We start from the raw sequence: 14,713 nt of genomic DNA, 5'->3' as shown, positions 1-14,713 counted from the left end.
TTTGTGTGTCTCTTTCCGTCTCATTGCTAGACCAAACAGCAGGTGGAGATGAAAGTGGACACTCAGTCAGGTTTAGGCCTCCTAGCCTCTGTCGCAGTGCTGACAGGGTAATCTGTTTCGCGGATGCTGGGGCTAGTTCTTCTTTATTGAGATTGCTTATTTACTGCTTCTCTCTGTTTCTTGGTTTCACATGTGAGTCATGTTGAAACTTATGAACTAGAGACTTTATGTAGACCTGAAGATGAAGGTAATTGAAATAAATCTTCACTAGGTTGGTAAAATGAATTGTGGCCCCTAGTAGCATCTGCACACACTTTTGCCCATAAGACTTCAAGAATTCTGAAATTCAGTTCGCTGTACAAAGATTCCCACAAGTTGCAGTCTGCAATTCGTGTTGGAAGGTTCAGTATATGAGTAGGGTTACACAATATATCAAAATTTAATTATTATTTAAATATTTTTACATTTAAGATGACATTTAGCATCCTCTAACACTCATTTGATAAACAAAAGATCTTATACAGATTTTAAAATTAATTGAACATCCTGCATTTTCATGCCTTACACTATAATGTTATGATGCCTAAATCCACTTTTAGCATTTAGATTGATTTTAGTTGTAAATGTTTTTAGTGTGTAGTTAATATTCGTTTTAAATTTAGACAAAATAATGTAATATTTTAATTTTTAAATCAGTCAGCTTCCCTACTAATGAGCCTAATTTATATAGAAAAGGTTGTCTTTGTGAGAGAATAACAATAAAACAATAAAAAAAAAAAAAATTGGTGGTACAGTGCTATTTCAGCACAATTAGCAGCTGGTTTAACCTAATTGTCTGTAGTTAGCACAAGGCTTTTCACTGAAATACTTTCACCCCTCAGATTTGAAGCCTGTATGGAAAACCTTCCTCCTCTTAGCCTAGCGACGTGCTCTCCCACCATGCTGGACTGGAGATTTTGCCCTATTGGTATGACAACATGGTGAAGACAAGGCAATATGTCCTTCACCACCTGTCAGGAAGTGCTGTTAATCTCCATGGTGACAGGGATCACCCTGCTTGGCAATAAGAGTGTTACAGTCATTATAAATCAGAAGTATCTCTTCCAAGAGTTCAAGCCAACTAGTCATGCTCAGAGCCACAGACACACCACAGTGGGTCACCACTGGTCAGGCCGCATTCAGTGAGAGTCGGTCAACATGACACATCTGTTATTTGAAGTGAAGAGAAAATCCAGAGTTGTGTTGAAATGGAGAATCAAAATGATATTGTTCTTGTGCTTATTTTATACAGAAAGCAAATATTGTTCTCTTTATAATCGCCGTAGCAGTCAATTCAAGATCAGCTCCATTCTATGAGTGATTTGATTTCTAAATCTTCATTAAAGCCCATGAAGATTCAGTTTACCCTGCTCAAGTCTATTTACTTTGTTAATGATGATAAAAGTATTCATGTGTTGCATTAAGGAGCTCATTGCATTGTGTGCTCATTAGGCATGACTGTGTTCAGCGACAGTGCAGAGCTGCAACCTTTATTTTAACATTTAATTTTTTTACATTAATCTTGGCGGCTTTTATAGTTTAGAAAAAAAAAAACAGCAAAAGTTTTTGGTAGAGTTCCACAAGTAATGCTTAATTCATATGCAAAGATGACAGCCAATCACAGCTGTGGGCGTTCATATTGAAAGCCATATGAAGATTATAAGTTCAGAAAACATAAAGTGATATAAAAAAATGCATTTCATGACTGCTTTAAAAAATGAGGCTTGAAGTGAGTGGGGAGAGCGACCCAGGCTCTCACAAAATAAAATGCATCCATGCACCACTGAAAACATTGCTCTAAGACAGTTCTGGTTCAGTATTATTTATATACTATTTTTGTTTTTATGAATATGTTTTGCATTAGCTTATATATATTTCTATTTAGCTTAATTTTTTGTTGCATTTTTAGTTTTATTCTAGTATTCAACTTATTATTTTATTTTATTTCCATCAGTTTTCAATGCAGCATTTCTAATTCGTTTCTACTATATTGTTGAAACCCATATTAAATCTTCAACCTCATCCGAACAGGAGGTTCAAATGACCATAAATGAATGACACCGAGTGATTTTTCCTTCTGAAAATGTGTAAATCGAGAAATGCGCAAACCACTGCAATTAATTAATTACAAGAGCAACTGGACACCTGTAAAAATAAGGAACATGCAGAAAAAGTGAGTGAGAGAGCAAAAAAACAATACAGTGGGTGTAGAAAAGAATAACTCCTCTTTAAAATAATCAATTTTATTGTGTTGTAGCCTGAAATGGATAGATGGACACAGTTTTTGTTTTATTCAGCTGTATTTACTCTTTTAACTTATAACATCCAAGTGAAATATAGAACACCAACATGTGGTTTGTTGAACCACCTTTTGCTTTAATTACAGCCTTTAGTCTGTTGGGATATTTCCCTACTAACTTAGCACATGTAGACTTTGCAACATTTGCCGACTCTTCTTTGCAGAACTGCTCATGTTTATTTCAATTTGATGATGACCATTTGTGGACTGAAATATTCATGTTATTCCACAGATTTTTGATGGGGTTTCAGTCTGGGCTCTGACTTTGCTGTGTGCTTTGGGTCATTGTAATGTTGGAATGTAAACCTTCTTCCCCTTGACTACTTTCTGGCAGAGGGCAGAAGACTTTCCTCAAGAATTTGATGTTATTTTGCTCCTATCCCTTAAGTGCTGCAATCCCTGCTGCAGAGAAACACCCCCATAACAGTATATTACCATCTCCATGCTTTACTGTAGGAATGCTGTTATTAGGATAGTGAACTGTGTTATATTTTCGATAGACATATCATTTTGGTGTTGAGGCCAAATAATTCACAAATGCTGTCTCCATCTTTATTTCAGGCTGCAAAGCAACAAAATGTGATTATTTTAAAGGGGTTTAATGATTTTTTATATTTCATTCATTTCTCACACAGTTCAGTTTGTACACTTGCCTATGAAACTTTTCAAAGTACATTTTTGGACTTTCACAGTCAGAATCATTCAAATTTTCATCACAAGTGACATAAGTGTTTCTTTGCTAACTCCCTCAGGGACGAAAAAAAAAAAAACCTGATTGAGGATGTCTGTATGCCTTTTGTGTCCATCTTATTTGTTAGAATTGTTTGCATAGGGTCAGTAGGGAATTACATCACCAGGCATGGCTGTCTTGTACTGAGAGGAAATGAAATCACAGCAGAGGTCTGAGCCAAGAAACCCCCTTATGTACAACATCCTCATGTGAATCACTGCCTGTTGCTATTTGTGAAGGGTTTCCAATGCAAAAAAAATAACGGAAGCTATAGCTCGGGAACGAAACAACATAAAAGCACATGGCAACAAGACAAGAGCCTCTTCAAACAACAGTGTGTATCGGTTTAAGTACTGATAGAGACCCCTGATTGATGTCCAAGCTTCTCCCAGCCCTTAAGGATTTTTTCCCCAGGATTAAGGATGTCTGAGGAGATGAGCTAAGACAGAACTTAAGCCACCATTTGTGCTGGGGGCTGCTTAAGTTCTTGAGCTGGCATGAAGATTTGACAAGACAAACAGGAGCTCTGTGTTACTTCCTGTACCGTGAGGATCAGCACTGAACAGTGGCTTCCTATTTTTGAACAATGAAACTGTAGCTCATTCATAGTTTCAAACTATTTGTCTTCTATTGGCTGGGTTAACAGCCTGATGGGATAGATGAAGGAAGATTTGAGTTAGCCTGGTTTTCTTGCGAGAGGGTCAAATATTGTGTTTATAAAGGTTATTTGACACTGATTGTTTTGTAAAATCTTTTATAGGAAGATCACAGAGTTCTGTTTATGGTTTTGTGAGATATGGTGAGATATGTCAGTATTAGTTAAAAAAATATGAAAGTGGTATATAAGTGGTTCCTTTTGTGTTTTATGTATTGCGTTCATTAAAGTTAGAGTGCTTTTGTCAGAAAATGCAACTGAATTGCATCTTCAACCTTCTAAAACAGCATTTCTTTGAATCCATCAAACAAAACTCCCAGACTAATTGATAACGCTACTTTTGTGCTCTGAAATATCTCTGGAAATTAGATGGCAGATTGTTGTCAAATTCTTCAGAAATAATTCAGACAAATATTTCAAAATACGGACTTTTTATATATGCCACAAAAGAGGTTTGGAAGGTGCTCTATCAAAGCTTAACAAAATTAAACCGCATTAACAACCCATGTGGGTAGTCAAAGCCATGAAAATATGCATTTTAATCAAAAATCAGGCTGTTCGTGTAAGCAATTAATACTTTTATTCAGCAAGGATGCATTAAATATATCTAAAGTGCCAGTAAAGACATTTAAAATGTAAGACATAATTTCTATTTTTCTCACATTTTGAATAACTTGTACAAACCTGAAAAAAAATATTTTCCAAAAATATTAAGCAGCACATCTGTTTTAACATTAATAATAAGAAATATTTCTTGAGCACCAAATCAGCATATTAGGATGATTTCTGAAAGATCGTGCGACACTGAAGACTGGAGGAATGATGCTGAAATCAGCAAAAAAAATCTACATTTTAAAATATATTTAAAAAGATTTTTTAGTACAATTATTTTCTGTATTTTTTAACAAATTGTTTTACCTGGGTGAGAATAAGACACCAAAATTGTGGGTGGTTATATAGACACAAACTTAGACAGTTAAAAGTTACATAGGCATTTATATTTTTGACAGAATGTCATGGGGTGTCCAGTAGTCAGACAGGTCTCTTCACTTTAACATCCTGCCTGGAGAATATCCAAGAGATTATTCATTGATCTTCTGAACTGTGCAAAAGACAAAAATCACATTTATAATTGACAAAACCTTCCAGACTCCCATGTGCCCTGCATTTGAGTAATCAGAGCAATGCCAGTTTTAATGCCTGAAGCTCAGCACAAGTGCTTAAGAGCCTGCTGAATTCAGAAACACCAATTGTAATTTTTATCATCTTGTCAATTTTATCATCTTACTGAGCTCTGGAGGCAGCAGTGTTTTTAATGGAATCTCGACTCTTGTTATAGTCACTTTTAGATTTGAGGTTTGCAGATTTTGTCATACTACATAAAATCAGTGGTGACCGACTGAAATCAGCATGTGTATCTTTGGAACAAATAAAAACATTTGCTTCCATATATTACAGACCCCGCTGCTATGCCCAAATCATGGCAGCTGGAAAGTCGGCAGCTATCAAAAAAGGAACAAGTTTGTGATGGAGGGAAGTTTTTTCGATTTTGTCTGCGGTTTGTCTCTGTGATTACTGTTTTGTCACAGTGTTTTGGGGAGATCCATGTCACTGAGTTCTGACTTTGGTGGGTGTTTTTGCAGCTGGTGCTGCTGGTGGGAGTGAGTCGAGGGCAAAAAAAGAGCACAAGACAAAAGGGGAATGGAAAGTAAGGTCTCACCGAGCACAAAACTAGATAATCTGATCCGAGAGTGTTTACAATGAGATGGCCAACTACTGACATGAGGAGTCATATGTTCCCATGCTTTTAATCCTCAGATAATGACTAGCCAGACCCGAAGAGAGTGTGTGAAATATTAATTCAAGCATGGTTGATTTACTCTGACTCCGCTTTGGAAGCACTGAGTGCCTTATGTGTCCATGACCTCCACTGACCACATTATTTTACTGTAAATTTGACTGGTGGACTGTATGGATGACTGGCATAAAGTCCACTTTTAAAAGTCCAAAAGCATATGGTTCCCCAGAAGTCTTTAAGTGTCCTTAGTTGAGACAATTCTAGTGTTTATGCACTTTCATTCAAGAATCCTAGTCTGCCATCTAGTGTTGAAGAGAGATCTCACACCATAAACATACAGTAGCATGTACACAGCAAGTCATGTCTGGAAAAAGACAAATGTTTGCCTGGCATTACAAAGTCTGTTTCCAATAAGCCACATTTGTTGCTGTTACTCGCTCCTGACCGTATTTTCCACCTGTGATCCAGGGTAGTCAAGGGTATCTGGGAGGTGTCGGCCAATGAAAGCTTTCATCGTCATCAGAGATTCCTTCTCCCCAGAAGCCTCAGTCTTCAAAGGCTGCATTACTCTAACTAGACCATATCCCCTGTCTAGAGCTCAGAGGAACAGGAAATGAGAGCTGACACGGTGCATTTAATGATGAAACTCTCTGATCGTTTATCCACATAAAATGAGGTGCATAAAGTTCCTCAACTGTTTTAGATGAGTTGACAAACAGTGAAATGATTCATGGACAGGGGATCGTGACCTTGTGTCTCCTGGGTGATAAACGGGATAGCTTAAAAGGCTTTTAACAAGTCTGACAACTGCTTCAAATGTGGCTCTGACGACTACTGTATGAGCTGAGAGAGACGCATCGTATTTCAAAGCTTCCGTGTTCAATCCGGGTATTATTCACATTGTTTCAATGACAGTAGGAATATTTTGGTTAAACCGTCACATTATTTGTTCTTTAAACCCTTGTGAATATGCGTGTGAAACTTTATCAAATGCTGGTTTGCACAAGTAACAATTAGGTTCAAATTATGAATTTCAAAAATGTTCCTATGGATCTGAATCCATTAGTAATTTTTTCTTCCTGTTGCTTCAGACCTAAAAGATATTTAAAGAATTTGTTGTTGGTTTCCAACATTGTCTATTTAGAAGAAGATCTTACAGGAATTGTTTGGGTGCACTACCCCTAACCTAAGCACATATGATCTCATGCCCCCATCTGCTGGTGAAGACAGTTAGTGCAGCAGGTCTCTGCTCATGGCTTAAAGTTGTTACATATGCCTGTTTTTAATTGTGTATCTTTCCTCGTTATTGCCAATAGTAAATAGTTATATTAGACAGGCAGTGATATTTCATCAATACAGAAACAAAGCTGCATCAGTACAGCCGCCAGCATATTGTAGTATGGCTTTACTTGGATTTTTGCAAAATAACGTCCTTAACTCAGTGATGTGTAGACCCTTACAGTTTCACTGGTCACCTGTATTTAGTTTTCAGGCCCTTAGCTTGTTTGGTTGTAAAAACATGAGCAGAGCCTTTGGCCAGCACCTGCGGGCTGCTCGGAAGTGCCCTGAAATAGATGGCAGCCAAGTGGTAAACAACAGCATGTGGAGACCGCATTGAGCAAGAGCCACAAACACAAGGCCACAAATCATTTACAACAATGCTGCATGTTCGTGTCACCTCACACAATTACAAGGTGTTCAGCTAATCTTGGAGCTTTCAAGTCACACAGTACTGTACCAGTGTACTGTACTGTCAGATTATCTGCAATGTTTCACTACTTTCTAATCAACACTCTTTAATTAAAGGATCCAAGTATTCTTTATTTAAAGCAAATGCTGGAGTTTTATTATGATTAATCATTAATGGTGCTACTATTAAATTGCTTTTTTTATAATACTTTTCTTTTTATAATTCTTTTTTTTTTTTTTTATAATTTACTTTTTTTTTTCATTGCAAGCTGAAAGTTCACACATCACAAATTCACTTTTTTAGTGAGTGGTGTAGAAATTGTGCAAAATATTGAATTGATTAAATATCAAATGCATTTATTTCACTTAAATGTTCATTTATGTGTAAAATAATAATTATTAATACAATTAAAGAGACCAATATAATAATAATTGTTATTATTATTAGCATTAGTATTATTGTTATTATTAGTAGTATATTATATATTAATTTCTATATTATTATTATTTTTTCAAGATTTTGAACACCCAAAAAAAAAAAATGTATATTGACAACTGTTATTATTAGTTGCAGCATATGTATTTTGACACATGAAAATGTTTTTGAGGGCTTGATTTAAAATGTCCTGTCTCTAAATTAAGATTATTTCGAATATTCCGGCCTTTGAAAATGCGTCCCATCCTCCATTGGCCCAGCCTTTGTGATCTGTAATTTTAATCGCACTTCTTTCAGTGGCTCCATTGTGTGGCTTTTCATAGAGGAAATTCAGCTCAGAATAGAATAGGCCCTCATAAAATCCACTTCCTCAATTCAGCTCTCTGCCGAGTGTGTGTGAGGAAATAAGGCCCCTTTCATGCCCCCACATTCCTCAGAGGCTCTCAGAAGTCCAGGTAAAGGGTTATCGCTATGGTGATGGCATTTGGCACATCTATTTTCAAGCACTCAGATTTAAACACTGGTGGGTGTGTGTGTGTGTGTTTTGGAGTGTTTGGTGGGGGTAGGGTATTTGTATGTATTTCTAAAGTCTGCCCAGTGCCTGCTGCAGAAATAAACTGCAAATTAGAAGCTTTATCTTTGGGGATCATTTTACACACATGGCAGTCGCTCCTGCGTCAAAGCGAGTGAGGAAAGGTGGGGGTGAGGATGAGATGGGCCGTCCAGTCCCGGTGCTCTCTTTCTGCACTGCATTGAAGTGAGTTAGACAGCCTCTGCCATCTGCCCCCAGTCACTCCAACTGTTTGGGTTCAGCATGATATAACTGTTATATGAACACCAGTTTGCTTTAATACTGTGTCAAGGCTAAAAGGATAGTTCTGATATTAACAGGATGGTTGTGTTCTTATGTAATTCAGAATAGACCAGGATTCTGTATAGGACAGTACTTTTAATAAATCAGATTAAAGAAATTGCATAATATAATACCTGAAGTACATTAATTTAATGCCTGTGTGAAATTGATCAGTGTATGACATTATAGACAGACAGCTCCGGTACCGACTCTCTAAAATCTCAATGAACAGGCATTACCTGAAGGATTCTGCAGTATGTGGTGCCGTGACCCTAGCATTAGCTAGACAGTTTTCTGATATTCAGGACTTCATGTATTTAAAGAAATTTATAGTGAATTAAAGACATGAATATCTGTCTGTCACTCTTTCTATATGTCTATCTGTTGCTGACTCTTTGTCTGTCTTTTGCTCTCTCTGTCTACCTGTCATTTTGTCTGTTTATCTGTTGCTGTTTATATCGGTCTCTCTAGCCGTCTCTCCCTCTGTCTCACTATCTTTTGCACTCTATATCTTAGATTTACATTTAGTCATTTAGCAGATGCTTTTATCCTAAGCGACATACAAATGAGGACAATGGAAGCAATCAAAATCAACTAGAGAGCAATGGTATGCAAGTGCTATAACATGTCTTAGTTATCTTAAAACAGATTGTGGCATTTCTTGATGAGGGGCCACAAAGTAGAATATGGCTACTTCACTATGCAAGATTTGAAATATCGTTCTGTCTGTTTCTGAAATTCAGGCACGGCAGTTCCGCACATTCATTAAGGATCTATTATAACTGTGTGCCTCCTCTACGCCCCATCCTCCTCCAGTCTCAGAGGCCTGTGCTGCACATGCTGTGCCATAAATCAAAACACTGAGCATGGCTTTGAAAGCTGAAATTAAACTCTGGATAACTGCTTTCAGGCAGCTATGTACTTTTTCTTAGTATTTAGAGTGAAGAAAACCCTCTGATTGCTCAGAAGTACCCAGTACTGTCACATTGCTAGTGACAGTCGCACACTGTGAAGTTATAGCGTTAAGTTGTGTGCAGGGGAAGAGGGGTGTACCAGGCTTCAGCTGGCATTGGCATCCCAACACTGTGCAACTGAGACCTGTGGAAAATTGATGGAATGAAAACATTATTATTCCCACAAATGCAACAAATTTTGCCAGATTCAACAATTTGAGTGTCAATAAGAGCAATACACCATGAGTATTTCCAAATCCTAGAGAGTCAGTGCTCTTGTAGTGGAAAACTATCTTCTAAAGGTTAAGGAGATCAATTTGATAGGTCATGGCCGTGGATGGATGACCCCCATACAACGCTTTGACAGCTCTGGAATGCCATAGTGTTAATTGAAGACTCTGTGTGGTGCTGGAGTGTCTGGGATGATGGGAAGGAGACAGGTGTGAGGAGCCTGGCTCCTGTCAGTGCAAGAACATACTCAGCACCTGCAGAGCCATTGAGAGGCTCGGGCACTGTTACAGCATGCCGTAGAACAAGCTGGCTGGCATAAGCAGGCAGACAGGTGTGATTCTGGAGCTGAAAGGAAGGGCACTGAATGAACACTCCTTGCTCATAGGATTTCCCATCAATGAACAACTCTGCTGGTCTCAGCGAATCCACTCATATGAAGAATTGACAAGCCCATCTCTCCTTTAGCACCCAGAAGCTGTTTCATAATGCAGCCCCACAAGATACCTCCAGAGATAGGCCATGACTATGGTAAATACACTGAACAAAATCATAGGCGCAACACTTTTGTTTTTGCCCCCATTTTTCATGAGCTGAACTTAAAGATCAAAGACTTTTTCTATGTACACAAAAGGCCTGTTTATCTCAAATGTTTCTAAATCGGTCTAAAATGTGCAGTTTTATCTCAAAGCACAATGCCACAGATAACGCAAGTTTTGAGGGAGCGTGCAATTGGAATGCTGAGTGCTGGAATGTCCACCAGAGCTGTTGGCCGTGAAATGAATGCTCATTTATCTAGCATAAGCCGTCATCAAAGGTGTTTCAGAGAATTTTTCAGTACATCCAACCGGCCTAACAGCCGCAGACCTTGTGTAACCACACCAGCCCAGAACCTCTATATCCATCATCTTCACCTCCAATATCATATGAGACCAGTCACCTGGACAGCTACTGCAACAATCTGTTTACATAACCAAAGAATTTCTGCGCATACTATCAGAAACGGTCTCAGAGAAGATCATCTGCATGCTCGTCTTCCTCATTAGGGTCTCGACTTGACTGCAGTTCGTCGTCGTAACCCGACTTGAGTGGGCAAATGCTCACATTCAGTGCCGTCTGGCACTTTGGAGTGGTCCCAAAGAGGCCCATTGTTGTGCCATTCAATTATGTTGCAGCATGATAATGCTCGGCCCCATGATGCAAGAATCTGTACACAATTCCTGGAAGCTGAAAACATCCCAGTTCTTGCATGGCCAGCATACTCACTGGCCATGTCACCCATTGAGAATGTTTGGGATGCTCTGGATCAGTGTATACTTCAGCGTGTTCCAGTTCCTGCAACTTCGCACAGCCACTGAAGAGGAATGGACCAACATTCCATAGGTCACAATCAACAACCTGATCAACTCTATGCGAAGGAGATGTGTTGCACTGCGTGAGGTAAATGTTGGTCACACTGACTGGTTTAGGGACTTGGAGCTCAGGGGGTTTTCTCTTCTTCTTCTTCTTCTTCTTCTGAATCACATTTTTGAGGGCTTAAACATGCTCAAAAAGTCATGAAACTTTGCACACGCGTCAAACCTGGTGAAAATTTTCGTCTAATATAGGATTCAGAAGAGGGTGTGGCAAAATGGCTCGACAGCGCCACCTATACTAAAAAATCAACAGCCTTCCAGCTATGTTTCACATACATGCACGAAAATTGGCACACATATGTAACACACCAATACCTACAAAAAAGACTCTTGGAGAAAAACTCTAAACAGGAAGTCGGTTATTTTTAATATTATGAGCAAATTTTGTGTACTTTTTGTCATTTCCATGCGTTGTATTTTAACGAATTCCTCCTAGAGATTTATTCAGATCAACACCAAATTTGGTATGCCTAATCTAAATGGCTTGGCGATGTTAAATTGTGAAGATCTTGAGGTTTCGTTTAAGGGCGTGTCAGTGGCGGCCTCGCGAATTTCGATGATTCCCCATGAAAAATGAAGTTGCTACAATGTCCAATCTGCCCCAAACTTCACATGTTAGATGAAACCCTGAACCTGAACAGATTGACATGCCTATATTCAGTTATAGTCATAGTGCCACCTATTGGCAACAGGAAGTGACATTTTATATTTTGGGAAGTCGTGGTCTAATGTTTATAGAGTCGGACTCCCAATCGAAAGGTTGTGAGTTCGAGTCCTGGGCCGGCAGGAATTGTGGGTGGGTGGAGTGCATGTACAGTTCTCTCTCCACCTTCAATTCCATGACTTAGGTGCCCTTGAGCAAGGCACCGAACCCCCAACTGCTCCCCAGGCGCCGCAGCATAAATGGCTGCCCACTTCTCCGTGTGTGTGTTCACTGTGTGTGTGTGTGTGTGTGTGTGTGTGTTCACTGCTCTGTGTGTGTATGTGCACTTTGGATGGGTTAAATGCAGAGCACAAATTCTGAGTATGGGTCACCATACTTGGCTGAATGACACGTCACTTTCACTTTCATTTTACACTGCGACCTATACACTCTCAATGGAGTGCGCCTCGAGCTATGTTTCACGTACACATACAAAAATTGGTACACACATGTAACACACCAGTACCTACGAAAAAGTCTCTTGGTGCGAAATCCGAATCCCAACAGGAAGTCAGTTATTTTAGTTATTTGTTGTTTTTGCCATTTTCAGGGGTTGTACTTTAACAAACTCCTCCTAGAGATTTATTCAGATCAACACCAAACTTGGTCAGTGTAATCTAAAGCCCTTTGTGATGTTAAATTGCGAAGATCTTGAGGTTGCGTTAAAGGGCGTGTCCATGGCGGCCTGACAAATTTTGATGTTTCGCCATGAAAAAGGAAGTTGCTGTAACTCAGACATACAATGTCCTATCTGCCCCAAACTTCACATGTTAGATAAGACTTCTACCCTTAACAGATCTACATGCCCATATTCAGTTAAAGTCAAAGCGCCACCTGCTGGCAATAGGAAGTGACATTATTACGCTTGGACAAACTACTCTTTGAATTTTTTTGACCTTAATGTATTTTTTTGTGGTCTGTCTAATCTAAAGGCCTGAGCAATGTTAAATTGTGGAGATCTTGAGTTTTTGTTAAAGAGCATGTCCATGGCGCCATGACAAAAAATTTTGTCTCACCACAGTAAGAGAAGTTGTTGTAACTCAGGCATAAAATGTTCGATCTTCCCCAAACTTCACATGTTTGATAAGAGTCCTGGCCTGAACACATCTGAAGGCCAATATACCATTATAATGATAACGCCGCCTGCTGGCAACAGGTAGATTGACACATATATGGAATAAACATTGATATATTCTACTTATATTTATGACTTTAAATGCATATTTCTCAAAGTTCACCTTTTACTAAAGCCACTCGCTGCTGGTGAGCTCGGGTGCGAGGGCCCGTTCATCGCTGCTTGCAGCTTTAATTTTAAATTGTTCTGCAGCAGAGGACAGTAAAGTCCTAGACTTCCCTAGCATCATGACTTCTCAAGCCCTAGGATTCTTCATAATACTTCATACAGTGTGTGCTTGATCCTCTTGTACTAGCTCACATGGTTAGTTTGGCCTGTGAAGTGGAGCACAAGGCCCATCTGCTGGACAACATCATGATCATTGCTGGTCATTCATGGCCATTTTTATTTCAAATAAATTTGTATTGCTTTACGCTATGCATAGTCTATTATTAAAGGTAAATGCAAAATGTAGTTTATCCATAAAAAAATGTATTAAACCATGAAAAGTTGCATCTGAAACCATACAATAGCTTTGTGTGAAGAATCAGAATTAAATCTTTAAAGATGAGCTTATCTAACAAGGCGTTTTAAAAGTAAACTACCACACGTCAAGAAACAACAATAACTGCATGGTACAAGACATGCTTATGAATAGCATCACTTAAAAACTAGCTCTGTGCTTCGACTGAAGAGACATTTATTACAGTACAGTAGGTCAGGAGCAAACTGAACATGAAACATTGGTGAACCTAACATTTGATTTACAGCCAACAAAAGATAACAAGAGTTTATGTAATGGAATTCAGCTAAAATTATTAGGTAGAATCTTTAAGAACAGATAAAAGAGAATAACAAAAACAAAGTAGGGTAATAATAACAAAAAAGAACATAAGATAATCAAAAAAATTGCAATAGAATTAAGAGATAAGGCTTTGATCGAAAGAATATTCAGATTTATAATAATGGTGGGTTTGGAAAATGGTCGTCTGCACAAAAGCACCATTATGCAACGTGTTGGCACACGTGAACCATCCACCAAGACTTGTCACGGCCTGAACTTCAATTAAAAAAGATGGACTAGAATTTCTATCTAAAGCCCTGGCTGTGGTGCAGCCGTAGCATGCTTGTGTACATGAGCCATAATGGGAGTAGTGATCCTGTGGGAACACAGGTTTGAACTCAGCCTATGTCACTTTCCATACTAGATATCTAGTGTGCTAGAATACAGTCTGAGTCAGAAGCATGCTAATCTGGTTCTGAGGTTTCTTGTTTCATGGAAGATAACTTAATTAATGTTCTATTTGCAGCGGGTTTGTTTTCGGCCGAAGAATCGGCCTACTCAAGAATAAGTATTTCATTACATGTGCTTGGAACTGTGCATGCATTACTTCTCCTCCAGTGGCCTGCCTTTGCACTAGATGAGGCAGGCCTCCTTCTGTACCTCTGCCCTGGCCACAGAGGAATCTTGATGCGTTTGATATTCTCCTAACAGCTGCCAGAGACAGAACAGGGAATGCTGGGATTGCTATGTACAGCTGAAATGTCAGGAGGCCTCTTGTACAGCGGGTGTTATTTATAAGGCTTAAAAGAAAGGGGAGAAGATCTGCTGGGCGTTAGAGCTTAGTTACGCAAAGAGATCAGCTCCATTACCACAACTTTTTTTCTTCTTCTTGAAAAGTTCATTGGTTTATTTGTGCAGATAAAATGTAAACATGGCACTGATTAATGCAGCTGTCTGTCAATATGACCCACAGACCACGATGTGTGAATTTCTGGAAAGATAGCCATTGAATAATTT

This window comes from Carassius gibelio, chromosome A2, assembly GCF_023724105.1.
Source record: "Carassius gibelio isolate Cgi1373 ecotype wild population from Czech Republic chromosome A2, carGib1.2-hapl.c, whole genome shotgun sequence".
NCBI classification, from domain to species: domain Eukaryota; kingdom Metazoa; phylum Chordata; class Actinopteri; order Cypriniformes; family Cyprinidae; genus Carassius; species Carassius gibelio.
The sequence above is the reverse complement of the archived record's forward strand: the minus strand, read 5'-3'. Positions refer to the sequence as shown.